This window comes from Argiope bruennichi, chromosome 5, assembly GCF_947563725.1.
Source record: "Argiope bruennichi chromosome 5, qqArgBrue1.1, whole genome shotgun sequence".
NCBI classification, from domain to species: Eukaryota; Metazoa; Arthropoda; class Arachnida; order Araneae; family Araneidae; genus Argiope; species Argiope bruennichi.
In genome coordinates, this window is record NC_079155.1 from 81944910 (window position 1) to 81960370 (window position 15461).

Below are 15461 nucleotides of genomic sequence, written 5' to 3' on the forward strand. Positions count from 1 at the left end.
TTTTACATGATATGGATATGCATTTTTTCTTATCACTGGCTACAGGATGTTCTCAAACTTCGGATAATGAAGATCTTTCAGCTCGGATTATGAGAGCTGTTTCATTCCCAGTGCTTTATGATTACTACAGGAAACATGTAATTTACTTTTACATTTCAGGAGTAAATGATATTTTGAGACCCAGAGAGTTTTCAAAGTGGTCTACTGTTAATTGATTGCTCATAAAAATAATGAACATTGGCTAAAAGTTGAAAAATATTTCCGATTAAAATTCGTAATATTCTTCAAGTTACAGAATAAACGGATGGAAGAAAAGATTTATGAAATATAGTTTATGAAGGATCTGGGGATATTTAATATTTTATAGTACAAGTCTGATTCATTTTCGTTCAATTTTTCCTTAAGATATTTAGTGCTAATTTTTACGAGTTTTAATTGCTGAAATATGTGTCTTCTCTTACTTTTAAAATTGTGTTATGTTTCGGAGATCGTTAAAATTATTCTCGTTTTAATTGTTTTGTATGATAGAAGCACCATAACTATTGAGACATAAATTAACAAGATTCAATCAAAAACTTCATTCTAAAGAAAATGAAGGAAATTGAAAGTTGTAATTTAAAAAAATTGAGAAGAAACAAAAATTGGAAACATACATATCAAATTTATTGATTTTAATTCATATTTTAGTTCAAAGAAATGTCTATAATAATTCATTATACAGATTTATCATAAAGAAAAATTTTTTCCTGAAAACTTTTGCTCTTTCTTAAAAGTATGTATCAGCAACGTTTTTCTTGAAACTATAGTTCCTACAATAGTCTTTTAACATTTTTTCTTGTGAAGATTTTCTTCAGAAATTCTTCATTACCACCGACATTACTCACTATAGTGTCCTCATTGCAATTTGTAATGCTTTTTAACATGCGATACATCTACTCTGAAGATTTTTAGCTTGCTAATCACATTGTCTTCAAAGTGGTGAAAATTAGGTGACTTTATTTCTTCATCAATAACATCCATGCCTTTCAATTGCAAACATTTTTCAGGAGAGCCAATTTTGTTGATTTTGTTTGAACTTCGACAGATGAAAAGTCATGAGAAAGGAAAAGCCGGAAATATGGAGGGAAAAAATTGGTTGGGAAGCTTTGATATAAAAATCAACTATCGTAATATGGAGACTAAATAACATGTGAATACCGTTCAATGTCAAGGCTTTGCAGAGTATTTCGTTAAATAGAAAACTTTATTAAATGACTTTCTTTGTAGACTATAATATATAGATATTAAGAATCCAACATATTACAAAAAAACGTAAAAAATGTTCTTACAATTCATAAAACATGAAAAGCAGATTTTATGTAGCATATCAATAAAATATTAAAAAGATTCTTTTTTTAAGAATGAGAAACGTTAAAAGAACCAATATATGAGATTGTCTTCAAAAGTATATGTTTTACAATAAGAAAGATTAATTACATTTCGTAAGAGTTAATCAATTTTTTTTTCATTTAAAAGCATAGAATTTAAGAACGATTAATTACTTTTCAACATCCTGTCATATGATAGATATCTTCAATAAGGTTTCTTACACTATTTAAAAGGAGTGTTGTTCAGAAGGAAGAAAGTATTTTATTATTCGAATTACTACTAAGAAAGTGAATAATCGTCTATTTAGCACTTTTATTACCCGTCTTTCAAACTTTCAATGTTAATGAACTCATAATAATCGAATTGACAAAGTTTTGATTGTCTTGAAGATACGGATAGAAGTTTCAAGTTTCACGCTTATCATCGCAGAAGCAGCTGAAGCAAATAAAGAGAAAAAAAAAAGCCTGGTATCTAAGAGCGATTTTGTTATCAGTTTGACTTCACTTGTTAGAAAATTAACGTTAGAACTAACCTGGGTTGTTGCCTATACACGAGTTTACCGATTCCGGGTGCAAGGAAGTCTTAGTTGTCATACAATACATCCATTCTTTCATTTAACTTTTAAACTCTTTTTAGGAATTTTTGAATTTCCAATGTGTTTTTTCATAAAAGTATTTTTTTTACGCATAAAGCCAGTGAACTGGAATAAATTTTTACTATAATATCCGATTTCATTTTATTTATGAGTTTTTGAATTTTCGTCAGATGTGCTTTAGTAACATTTTATTGTATCAGCTGTTGGTTGAAAATAGTTGTCCTCTTTTTAAATCCCAGGACCACAAATATCAGATAAAGGAAGCTATAAAATTTGATAATAGGATATACTAGAGTTAATATTTTCAGAAAACATGCATATAAAATAAACGAATGTGAATCTTGTCCATTTTTTTCAAAATTATATGCATACACAATCTGGTCACCTTCATGAGTTTAGATTGATCTAGATAAGATACAGACATAAAAACGAAATTGACTCTCGAATATAAAAACTAAATCTACTTAATTAAAAATAAATCTACTACAATTAGGTCTAAAATGACTATAGGAATGATTTGTAATAATATTGTTGTGAAACAATAATTAACTCACGACTTTTGCAAAATCGAAATAAGAATGACGTGCAATGCACAATAAGTTTGTAATTATATATAATTTAAGAATTTAGGTACTTATTAAATATTTATTTCAATAATTACTCAAAAATTATAATGGATTTTTTTTTCTTATTCTATATTCTTATAAAATTAAAATCTTATTTTTTTTAAACCTAAGAAATTTCGGATTGCCAATATTAATTTATTTATGTTGAAATCAGCATAACAATGATTTCAGCGTCTATTTCCTTTCATTTCAACTCCATTCATTGTTATCATTTTCATTTTCAACTTTTTTAATTTCAAAAAAAAACAGTCTTCCCAATTTATTCTATTACTCGGATATTAAGAAATTTTTGGTACATCGTGGATTGTTCTTTGTTTCACGTTTCATTTCGATTAGTGCTGGTATGAATCTCCAATGGACAGGCTGTCAAAGATTCCGATGTTGGTAAAGATTTTGCTATGACTATCCTGTAGACCCTATTATTGCGCCTTAGATGAGTTCTTATCAAGCATTGAGAATAATATTCAAAGTTTTTTAATGCTTAAGAGAAATCTTCTAAAATTATTATGATACTTAAACTGCATATAGGTGATGTGAACCTACTAAGGTTCACATCAGCAGTATTCACATTTGAATTTCTAATTTTGTAGAGAAAACAATGACATCACGATTCTCTTTCAGTGAGAAATTCCACACAATCCGATATTTTTGCCCTTTAGAATCGCATTTTAAAAAAAGTTCCAAATTATAGTTGAAAAGAATAAAGACAATTCCTTTTTAGATGAAAAATATTTGGGCCCTGAGTGCAACCTTCGCTTCATGAATAGGATTGGTAATTGCATATTGATGGAGACATTCGAAGTTTCGAAATCGTGCTTATCATGGGAGTAAAAAGGCGTAAATGTGAAGGAATTAAGCAAAACTTTTTATCGATTGTTTAGGTGTCAAATAAAACATCGGAAAGAATATAGATATTTTAGCAGCTGGGCTACTTTATTAGAATTCAAAGTAGGCTGTTGTGCTGACTTTCGTAAAAAATCGAAATTATTCTTTGCATTTTTTTTTTGAAAATCACGTTTTTTAGGGCCAGTAGAAACAATTGTGCTTTCCCAAGTGAACTGATGTTACTGTTAAGCTTCAAGGAATTCGTGCGAAATATTTCAAATGTGCCACCACCAAATTAATTTGGGAATCCATTGAGCATTCTGTAAGAGAAAGAATAGTGTGACGTCACAGCATAATATAGGATGGCATGCAATTGGATATTCGATGGCATACGTCATGACCTTCGTCACGTGGATGTGACATCAAATGCAATTGGCACTTTTATATTTAAAATAATTAAAAATGAAAATCTGCACGTATTTTGAAATGCACTTTCGATAAATACAAAATAACCAATGTTAATTTTTTCATTGATCTTTATAACCCGTCGCTGTGCTAAATATTTTTTCAATATACGATTATTATTTTTTCCCTTTTTTTCATCTTGTACGTTTGTTTGATATTTGTTTGTCAAGTATAAAATTTTTCTGTTTGTTAAGTTCAAGTTTTCTGGAAAAGAATTTCCCTTTTTTCTTTGAATAATGTTGCTCCACATTTCTTCTATAACTATTATAAAGCTAATTAAAGTTCTTAATGTTTTCATTCATTTTTAATACATTATTTATCCCGTTCTTTAAAAGTATTTTAATACCCTTCAAAATTTTAGCGCACTGAAAGTTAAAAAGCGGCGATTAAAGTATAATATTAATATGGAAGTAAATTTAAATTATCTTGAAATGATTTTTTTTCCTCAGGATATATTATTATTAGCAAATTTTGACATCTACCTTATTTAAACATAAATTTAGATAAAATAACAAACTTATTAAATTTGTGTTGCTAAATATTATATAAAAATTTTGCGAATTTTTAAGAAAATATGAATTGTTACTTATCATTAAAACAGAAAAATTTTATAGCAATTTAAGTATTTCTTCTAAACATATTGAGTTAATTTGTTAATTTCTTAAAAATACATCCTTCTTCTAGTTTTAAGTACATAAACATTTCCCTTGGAAAGTTCATTATTATTTCATTTTATATGAACATAATATACCTTATATACACATTTGCATTTAGATGCTGATATATCTAAGAATATGCAAATATATTTGCATATATTGTATGAATAATCTATTTCGCAGAGAATTAGCTATCATTACAAAAAAAAAAAAAATCGATTTCATAAGTAAACAGGGACGAATGGTGAGTTTTTGTGATTAAATATATATCGTAAAGTTTTTATTTTTGCAAAAACAGATAAATCCAGTTTCTGATTAACAAATGCATATGAAATTGTCTATTCATATATAAATGTATTAATCTTTTTATTATAATAAAATATTATTAGTTTTATCAACACATTTTCTTTAATGACTTTTAACGAAATAATATATTTTTTGGTCACTTATTTTTTTCACTTATGTTTTAATAATGTTTTGATATTATAGCGCTCTTAAAAACCGTTTCTGTCTCTAGTGCTTTTTTGTTGTTTGCTTTAGCGATAGTGAATAAACATGTCGAGCTCAACATTAAGTAAAGAATTTTTGAGTAAATAGTATTTTAAGTGCTAATATTGAAACTTTGTAGGAACTTGACGATTCTGTAAACCTAGTCCTTCGAATTGATGGCTTAAATGTTAATAATCCGTCTTTTGTTATCGCACTTACATTAAAGAACATTACTTTAACTTGTTTTTATTTTGAATTTTCTAAAATATTTTTCATGGAAGGTGATTTTTTAAAAAAATAATAATTCTTTTTCTTTAAATCATTTTTAGTCAGATTCGAACACGATTAATTTAATTTTGGAATAAAAGAAAAAAAAATTGTTATTGCCTTCATGAAAGCAATGAAAAGTTTTCTGTTTAAATTTTTTTTCCTTTAAGAGCTCTTTTCACTCGAATAATTAATATATGAAAATTATGACAAAGATTTTCCATGCATTTAATTTTTAAAATTAAGGAACGGAACCTTCTGTTCTCATCAGTATTGTTTCTGTTTGTGATAATTTGATATAGGCACAAAATTGTTTGTTGTTAAAAATATAACATGTAACTTTTGATTGTGTATTGGATCAAAAGTTTTCCTTATTTTCTTTGTTTTATCAAAATATTTTTATATAAATTATTCTTATTAATTAAAAGACTTTTAATTAATGAAAATAACATTACTCAGTTGTTTAAATCATTTCAGTCATAAAATTCACTTATTGTTATTATAAGAATCGCTTAGAAATTGAAGAAACATAGATAAATTCATATTAATATAAAGAATTTTATATAAATTTATATATACATGTAATCATTTAATCTAACATGCGCTTAGAAACTTAATAGCTTTGTTTCAAAAGTTTTAAATCTTTATAACAAAACAAAGAAAATTCCAGCGGTTTTGGCAATGAAAAAACATTTTCCTTTAGGATTTTGTTAATTAATTTTTTTTAATTAACTAAAAATTTTTATTACCAGCTTTTTGAAATACGAAGCTTTAATAAATATTATATTAACAAAAGAAATGTTTGACGCTCATAATGTTCTATTAATACCATGAATAACTGTTGAGTTATTTTATATAACTCAAAAATAATAAATTAATGAAATTACAAAAATGATTTTATACGAAAGCTGTAATTCATGATGATGATATAAGATTACATTTTTTATAAAAAGAGATTGTTGAATATGCTAGTTTTGCCCATTTTGCTCAAATCCACCTTAAAACATAAATATTACATGGAATTTTAAGTAACAGTACAAATTTAAGAAAAGAATTTCCAAGATTTTTACATTGATGTTTTGAGTAAAATAATCTGCTTTAAATAAGCAATCAGTATATAAATTTAAAAATATTTATTTATTTTTCTTCCGGTCCGTAACACGTATACACCATGTTAGTTAAATTACAAGGTCTCAGTGCAAAATCATGAAAGAAAGAGTAGTTATTTGAAACAAAAGACACCTGTTTCCAATTATTGGTTGCAGTTTAAAGACCAAAGGGTAAATAAGGAGCATTAAAATTTTTATTTGCTAGTTACTTTTCAAGGTTACATTTTAAAATTTATTGTCGAATTTACATATATTACACATGGCAACCAGTTATTTTGCGGCGTTTTTAGTGCCAAAAAAGAAACAACAAGAACACTAAAGCATAAGTATAGCATAATTTAAAAACCACTAGATTTCCTTTTCCAATTGACTTGGCGCAGCTACAAAATGAAGTGATGAAATGATCCGTCTGGTTAGATGAAATTATAACCAACATCACAAGATTTTAAAAGGCAATTTCTGTGGTCGTGTGGTTTTTGCAATTTTTTGAAAGTGTCACAAGACTGATGATCATTGGAAAAAAGATCTTGGAAGACTCAAGAAAAAAAATTAGGGAAGGAGATGGATACTCTCCTAATCTATTCATGGATGTAAACTTGATCATGGACCAGGAAGTATGTGTGTCAAGGTTTTGTAATGCGATTAGCAAGGTTAAAGTCGGCCAGCACCCGAAGTTCGTCCTTTTTTACCGTTTAGATTTCAATACATTTGACCATTTCTGTTTAATCTCTTTTCAATGATACAGAAATATTTTGATAGTGTATGTGACAGATAGTCACTTTCTTTTCATGAATTTCATCTTAATTAATTTCAGTCTGTTTGAGAGTCTGCCTAATATAGTGTTAAAAATTAAATTAAGTTTATGAAATTGCGTATTGAGGAAAAAGGCAGAATCGAAAATTTATCTGCACTACTTTGAGAAAACTGCTACAATATTCTGTAGCAGTTCTACTGCGGATATGTTCATTTTAGAAATAATTTTCGCTTACGTTATCCATTCAATTTACATTTCTTTATATTTTAACATGATAATGCTTATAAACCGGAATAAAGTCTGTAAATTCCTTGATGCGATTCTTTCTTGCAGCGACTAACATTCTTGCACTGTTATGCATAAGACAATTAGTATTATTTTTATTTTTAATAAAATTATTCATTGCTTAATAGTTCAAAGAGCCCCTACATGTTAAGTAAAAAGTTCCTACATGTTAAGTAAAAAGTTCCTACATGTTAAGTAAAAAGCTCCTACAAGTTATGTAAAAAGCTCCTACTAGTAAAACTAAAACCATTATGGAAAATGGTTTTATTTTGAAATAGATTCAATTTGATGTTCATTACAATCGTTTGAGTACTGTGGATTCAAGATTCTAACGGTATTCCAATAGTAAGAATGAAGTTAAAAATATCAAAAAATAAAGGAAATGTGCAATTAAATCGAGACAGAAATTATAATTATGGGGAAAATAAGAAAAAAAGTTTAATGCAATTACAAAGCATTCCATAGCATTTATAATTCCAGTCAAAGTGATCTGGTCGCATTCTTAGATATGGGATTGGATTGTCCGTGCGCACGGTCAAATTAAAGAAACAAATCTGTCAGAGCAGGTCCTAACGTGCGTACAATTTTGAAGAGAACAAGCGCATATTGGTACATTTTAGTTATCTTACTACAGTTTTAAAACAGTGAGTTTTCCAACAAACGATTTATGTAGTTCTTTCGAAGAATAAAACAAATTAAACAAAAGAATTGTAGCTCAATGAAAGAAGCAATTTCTTGTTGATATTTTATAGGTTAATTATTGCCAATAATGTCATTAATCTTCATCTTCGAGGGTACATCCATTAAAGGACGGATCGGCAACTAAAGTATAGAAATAAGAGATAAACCCATGAAAGAAAAAAAAAACGACCAAAATAAACAAATATACATTCATTTTGCACAAAATCTTTATGGCATACTTAAATATAAATAAATAAATATAAAAAGACAAAAGGCAAATTAAATTTTTCCCAACTTCAAATTTCATTCAAAAAGAAAAGTTAGAAGGACAGAAGGTTATTACAACCAATATGGATTTTGATATTATATCAGATACAAAGACAGAGAATAGGCAAATTTTGAAGAAACGGTTTAGTGTAAATTATGTTTAACGGATTTATTAGTTTTGATTAAAAAAATGCTTGAGCAGAAACATTAAAGATAAGATATACAGTATATCAAAGTTTTAAGATAATAAGTATTTTCTAGTTGTATTATTTAATCATTGCATTATCTAAAATTTAAAAAGGATTATTATGTTCATTATCCGAATGACACTGTTAATAGCTTGCCGAGAAAAAAAACCTCTTCAATGAATGCAACAATGATTAATGAATTACATCGCTGAACTTTCATTCAGTTGCCTTCATTCCGTTATCTCGTTCGTAGATGACATCAAACGTCGCTTCACTAGTGACAAAATTATTCATGCGAAGAATAGCCTTGATCTTTGTTGACGGTGGTGGACAAAGGTTTAATTTCCCATCCTCCTCCCTCAACGCGTCATGCCTGACATCACTTCCTGCTAGCCAGATTATGTGTGCTGTTCTTTTATTCTTTTTTTTTTAATTCTGGAGGAGAGGGTCTGTCTGCATGTAGCTGTGGAACAAACAGTGCTTCGACTGTTCGACAGTTCTTATCTGTTTTCTCTTTGGAAGGCCGCATCCTTTCATTTCCTCCGCTAACTAACCTTAATTGTCAAATTGGAATGGAATGGAATCTTCTTCAAGTCGAACAGTGGCGTTCCAAGAGCGTCTCTTTAATTTGTAAATAAGGTTCTCTATTGATACGAAGAGGGGAGATAATGAGATGAGATGGAGATCTTAATTGCAGAGGATGTGTCGTTTTATGGGTGTGTTCATTGCTAAAAGGATGTTTATAGGGAGATAAAGAGATATGGGATTCCGCGTGTTTGTAATCAAAAAAGTCCTTTGATGTTTTCTTTCAGCTATTTCCCGTCGAATTTTAAAACTATGCTTTCTTTATTGTTGCAGGATTTCCTTTCTTTTTCATGAATTTTCTGTTTTTTTATTTTTTCCCCATTTTTTACTCTTTCTGACTTTAATAATAAAAAACATGGTGGTAGTTTTTTCTTAGGAGATCTTAAAGAAAACGGAGAAGTTTCAATATTTTGAGTGTCGTTTATTATTTTTTAAGGATTCATGCAATTCATGACTTCAAAAGTTACAGATGTTTCTTTTCTTATTCACGAATTTCTGTTTCTTTGAAATAAGAATGATAATTTTAAGCAGTTGTCATTAGTTCGTCTACCATTTTGCCTCTGCGTATTTTATTGGTCATGGTCATTTATACATGTTCTGTCGATCAAAAAAGTACTCGAATATTTACAATTAATGAACTAGAACGAATTAATATATGCCATTCCTTTTGGAAATATGCTTTCTTTAAATGCGTGAGCATCTATTATCTTTAACTTTTGACCCCGACTCAATTTTTTCTCTTTTTCTCTTCGTTTATACAGTTACATAAAATTGAAGCAATCTGGATAACGAAATTAGGGCAATTGACTTTTAATAATAAAAATATTTAAAAATAAATAGCCATTGTTTGCCTCAAATACGTGAATAAAAAATTAATCTTCATTGTAAAGCTTTTCTTCATTTCTTTGGAATATGTTCACTAAAGAAACTCTGATATATACAAAAATGTCAGTTGAAAATTAGATATTCCTATTTAATTGCCTTATTTACAAAAAGAAGAAATTAAATTGTTATTCAGTTGTTCAGAAGGATGTATAACCGCTTTTGATTAAAAATTCCATCGTTTGCACATACTACACAATTTGATGTTTAAATTGCTTTACCTCTATAAATTACATTTCACGTCAATGAAGTTTACAAAAGTGTTTATTATTCCGGACATTTCAATAGTGTTTTTCATATATAATACTAAATTTTTTTTTCAGGAGAATTCGATCCTTTTTATATTTGTGCAATTCTAATAATGTAACACAATAGTCTTCATTCGAGTCTAAAAAAAAGATAGATTGCCATTTGCAATATTTCGCACTTATTTAATAAGTGAAATCGATGTGTGTTTTTTACAGAAAATAGTGGGTATGGTCTCCCCAAACTCTCCCTAATAATCTTCGATAAAAGTTTTATAATTTCCTTCACAAAATGATTGTAAAATATAGATCTTTCGTGTGAATCTATCGTGATAATAAGTATTTTGGTCATTATCTTGATTCCAAAATTTGATTCCGATTGATTCCAAAATTTAACATAAAACTTGTTGTAATCAAAAGCTAACATATCGAATTTCATTAATTTAATCATTGAGTGTATATCACATTTACATGCACGCGAAAGTATAGACAGAGAGACGGTGAAGCCTTTATCAGATTTCGTTTAAAATTTTATAAGAATCAATATCTGAGGAACTGAATCTGTGCATGAAATTTATTTACCTTCCTTTTTAAAATCTGTAACCTTCGAGTTTTCGAACAGCCAGCCAGCTGGAATAGATTTCATTCAAAATTTAATATATAATTCATGCACCAAATTTCGTCTGTCTAGCTCAAGCCTCTTTTGAGTTATTGTGCTCACAGATAGGCAGACGTAATTTCCAAAAATGCATTTTTCGTATTTGGGGAGATCTAAAACACGGAGAATCGCCAAAATATCGATTTCAACTTTTTGAATGCTTACAAAAAGATTTAAGATTTATTTCTTAAAATTATTTCTTCTTTTAATTCTTAAGATTTGGTTTTATTAAATATTTACTTTCTCTGTACTTAGTGTCCGGGAAAGTGGGAACAATTCTATTGAAAAGCTACAAATAATTCACAAGGGCCTCCAAATGTTACTTCCTTCTTCCTTACATTTCAAAGTGAAATTCTAGATATGAAAGAAAACACAAGAATCCGCGAAAACACTTTTTGAATATCTTTGTCTATAACTGTATACTAGGAAATTTTTCAATGCAAGGAGCTGAAATTTTATGCTTGAAATTTTCGGCTTATAAAATTCACTACGAGGTTATTGTAATGGAGTGAAATTTTCTCAAAAATTCGTCTTTTAATGGCCATTCATTCAAGTCCTTGGCTCCGCTTGCATTTATTTGTTTTAGTTGTTTATATGATAAAGAGAATAGCACAGTCTTTTACGTATAACAGTTTTTAAGTACTTATATTCAACCTCTTGAGAATTTTTAGGATCTTTAAGCCTAATTATTCCTCTAAAGCTTAAATCTAAATCTAAAGCCTAATTATTCCTCTAAAAGTTTGAGATAAACGAAAATTAAGAAATGTATCAGGCAAAAGGAAATCCTATTGTATGAATTCAAACTAAAAAAAAGTAACAAAAAGACAGGTAACTGGAAGCATTAAAAATTTTAAAAATGCTCAAATATAAGACAAAATTAGACAAGGCAGTCAAAAAGATTGAAACTATTTTAAAAGACAGTATTTAATGATAAATTACAGAATGCACATTTTAAAATGCTTGGTTTTACTTTAGACATTAAAATTAATAGTAAAGATGTCTGTAGAAAGTAACTAAATGTTAACACTGGCAGACGCATTCGAATGGTACATATCATTAAACAGTGAAATAGTTTTAGCTTCTTGACAAAAAAATGAGACTGATAAAAATTATATTTTAATTAACTTTGAAAAATTATTAAAAATCAAAATTAAATTAAATGTTAGTAAAATTGATGATATTAAAAAGTTAAATTTTTAAATATTAAGATGGTGTTAAAATATTTTTCGCACGGTGATTTATTTAGAATTTATGGTTGAAAAATGTCTAGAGAATGTTAGACGTTTATTAATAGCATAGTTAATCCTTTTAGTTCCTAAGGAACATGTGTGAGAAATTTCATGCGCATCTCTAAAGGGGAGTGGAATTATGTTAAGTTCAAATAAACAGACTTTCAGTTTATCCATATCGATTGTGATAAAAAAAAAATTCTTTCCTTATACTATCTATAAGCTAGTTATTAACTGTATTGCATGACTGCATGGCCCATGCTTAATGTGAAAATCATTGACAATGCTTTGGCGTCTGGATTTAGAACTAAAACCGACAGACATTTATTTATTCGTTAGTAAGTGTTCTTCAATAAGAATTTTTTTTTCAATATTTAATTTGAAAATAAATCGAAACTTTAAGATATTTTCTCAATATCATTGGATTTCTTGAACAAAAAACACATTAATTTTTTTAAAAAAAGAGGCCTTTTTTTGTGATGCCAGTTTTATTTAAGTACATTTTTTCTTTAATTTGAATAAATTAAAAAAATATTTTTAAGCGTATTTTACAACAATACTTTTCGAGATTTTTCCTTTTTGTATTTGTATTCATGCACGTCGCCTAAACACGTTGGAACGATACAAATGCATGTTTTTTGCGTGCATTTTAGATGCATGTGGTTTTGCGCACGTATTCGATATTTTTTGCGCAATGTAATAAATATACTGACAGAGAATGAATCTAAAAAAATATGCATGGTAAAATGTTCCAGACTAAATGCTTAAATTTTCTTTAGTGCTCCACCTTAACAAAATTTTCAAACGTGCTCCACCTTAGAAATAATGTTTAATTAAAGGAACCAATATTAAGTAGGAACTGAAATACTATAGCTTTTCTTTGAATCTCTTTTATGGATTTTATTTATGCAAATCTATATTTATAACCATTGCGTTTCTAAGCAGAAATGTTGCGGTTTCTGTGATATGAAATATGTTCACTAATAAATGACTCATAAGCAATTAATCAAACCAGACACGCTTTCGTTAAATGCCACCATTTGGTGTTATATTTATTTTCTTCTCGGAGGAACTAAAACATAATTCTCAGATTTCACACTTTCAAATGGCAACTTTCAAGGAAGTTGCCATTCATTCATTTAAAAAGGCAAATTTCATCATTTTCCTCGATTCGAAGAAAGTAGAAACATGATGATAATGAACACATGTTTGTAAAGTAGTACAAATGAATGCGAAATAAATCTTTATAGACTTGGCAATTTTATAGAACGATAATAGAAAGCATAATTCATAATCTTCACAGTTATAAAAAGTATTGTTTCTTAAAAACATTCACAAAAATAAGGTTTTTCAAAACAAATGCATTTTTACAAATGATTATAACATACTAGTGAACGAAAAGGAAGATAAACTTTGAACTAAGTACATAAGAATGCTCATATTTTTTTGCGTACCTTATAATTATCCGATGCTACTTTAATTATTCCGTTCAATGTGCATTGTTGCTTGTGTAACAAAACTTTATGAAGCAAGTTCCTAGTCATCCATATTTCTTCGATAGCCACATGTAAGTTTTATATGTGATTTCATATGAATTTACCTATTTTATCATTCAATTGGCATACTATGGTCGAATTTAGCTTCTTTGCCAAAAGTCCAATTGTATGGGGCTATCTAAATATTCTGAAATAACTTCTCAAATAACTTATTTTTTTTTGTATAAGTCATCGATACTGTATTAGTGCCTCCTTTGTTTCCAATCGAAGAAGAATCGAATGTACGCATAGAGAATAGACCAAAAAGGGGAATAAACTACAGAACATTATCCTTGTGATCATCCATGGGAAGAATACAAGACAATTATTGCGTACGCAAACGAAAATTTGATTTGTATTGTGTTAAAATTTTTTTCTTCTTATCTCATTAACGAGTAAGTTATATTCGTCCTATTATACTTCAAATAACAGCATTCATTCACTTATTACAACAAACAAGAAACTAATACTTTAGTTACTGAAACACAATGTAATAACAATAAATGAAAATTTACAAAGCCTACTATCAGAAAAAACTTTTTCTATTATTATATTTTCTATATATGATTGATACGATCATAGTAAAATAATTGTTAATATTTCAGCTACGTAGAATTTTGTTATTTATTTTCACAAGAACAATGATAACCCTATTTTACAATTGTTACTCTTAGTTTTAGTTGTTTTATTGAAGGATTCTTTAATGTTGAATAAACCAGTGAAAAAGATTTTTTATTTAAGAAAATCAGTAATGACGGCCAAAAATTTCTTTCGTAGAAAAAAAATGGATTTATCTGACATTGTAATTTGTAATCCTTTGTTTTATTGTCGAAATTAGTAGTTTTCTATTTAACGAGAAAAAGGCTTACACACGTTTAGTACTTTTAATTAATTATCTTTAATTTTAATAGTAATGAAAATATCCAGCAAGCAATTTGTGTTTATAATTTTAAAAAAATGTATTCACACTTAGCCTTGACTCAATAAATGGCCATGAATGTTATTATTATTGGGTCCTCGAGGAATCAAAACATTTCATTGATTTATTTTAATAATAAATATTTTTTTATCTGCAGAGATTTTTAAAAAAAGTTAAACAATATTAATTGTTTAAATTAACAGCATTAAGCAAATTATTTATCATAATTAATTTAGCAGTTGCCTTTACGAAATATTATGAGTTCTTCTAACTTCTTCTTTGTTAAAATTTAATAGTTTTCATACAATTGATATTGCTTTTGTAATGCACCTTAAACATAATAATTGCACCCAATAATAATGTTTAATAAATTTTAAAATAATTTTGAAGAGAAATTTTGAATACTACAAACGATAAACACAAAATTATTATTTTTTTACTGTTTAAAAACTTACGCAATTTCGAAATTTTGGTAAAAAAGATTTTCATAATAAATTGATTTGATCTATTACTATTTTGGTATATCGCTGATTACCATATTGCATTGATCCATCTGATTTTTATACAGTTTATTTAATTCACACTTACTTATATACTTATAATGAAATTTTGTAATCGATTTTTTTCTTTTACTTCCTAATGCATTATAGCTTTGAAACTTTGTGTTTCCTCGATGGCAATGCACTGTTTTAATATTTTCAAAATTTACTGTCAGTTCATTATAGTAAATTTTGTACTATCATTTACTGATAATCAATTAAAGTACAAAATTACAATACTGTAATGTAGTATAAATTTTATATACAATAAATAGTATCATATGGAAGGAAATT

The 15461-nt window shown here is 27.7% G+C and overlaps 1 protein-coding gene across 1 annotated transcript in view; it reads left to right on the top strand.

Annotated features, from left to right (window-relative positions):
• Window positions 1–15461, top strand: part of LOC129968781 (excitatory amino acid transporter-like) — a 137234-nt gene that overhangs the window by 1163 nt on the left and 120610 nt on the right. The gene's annotated exons all lie outside the window — the stretch shown is intronic.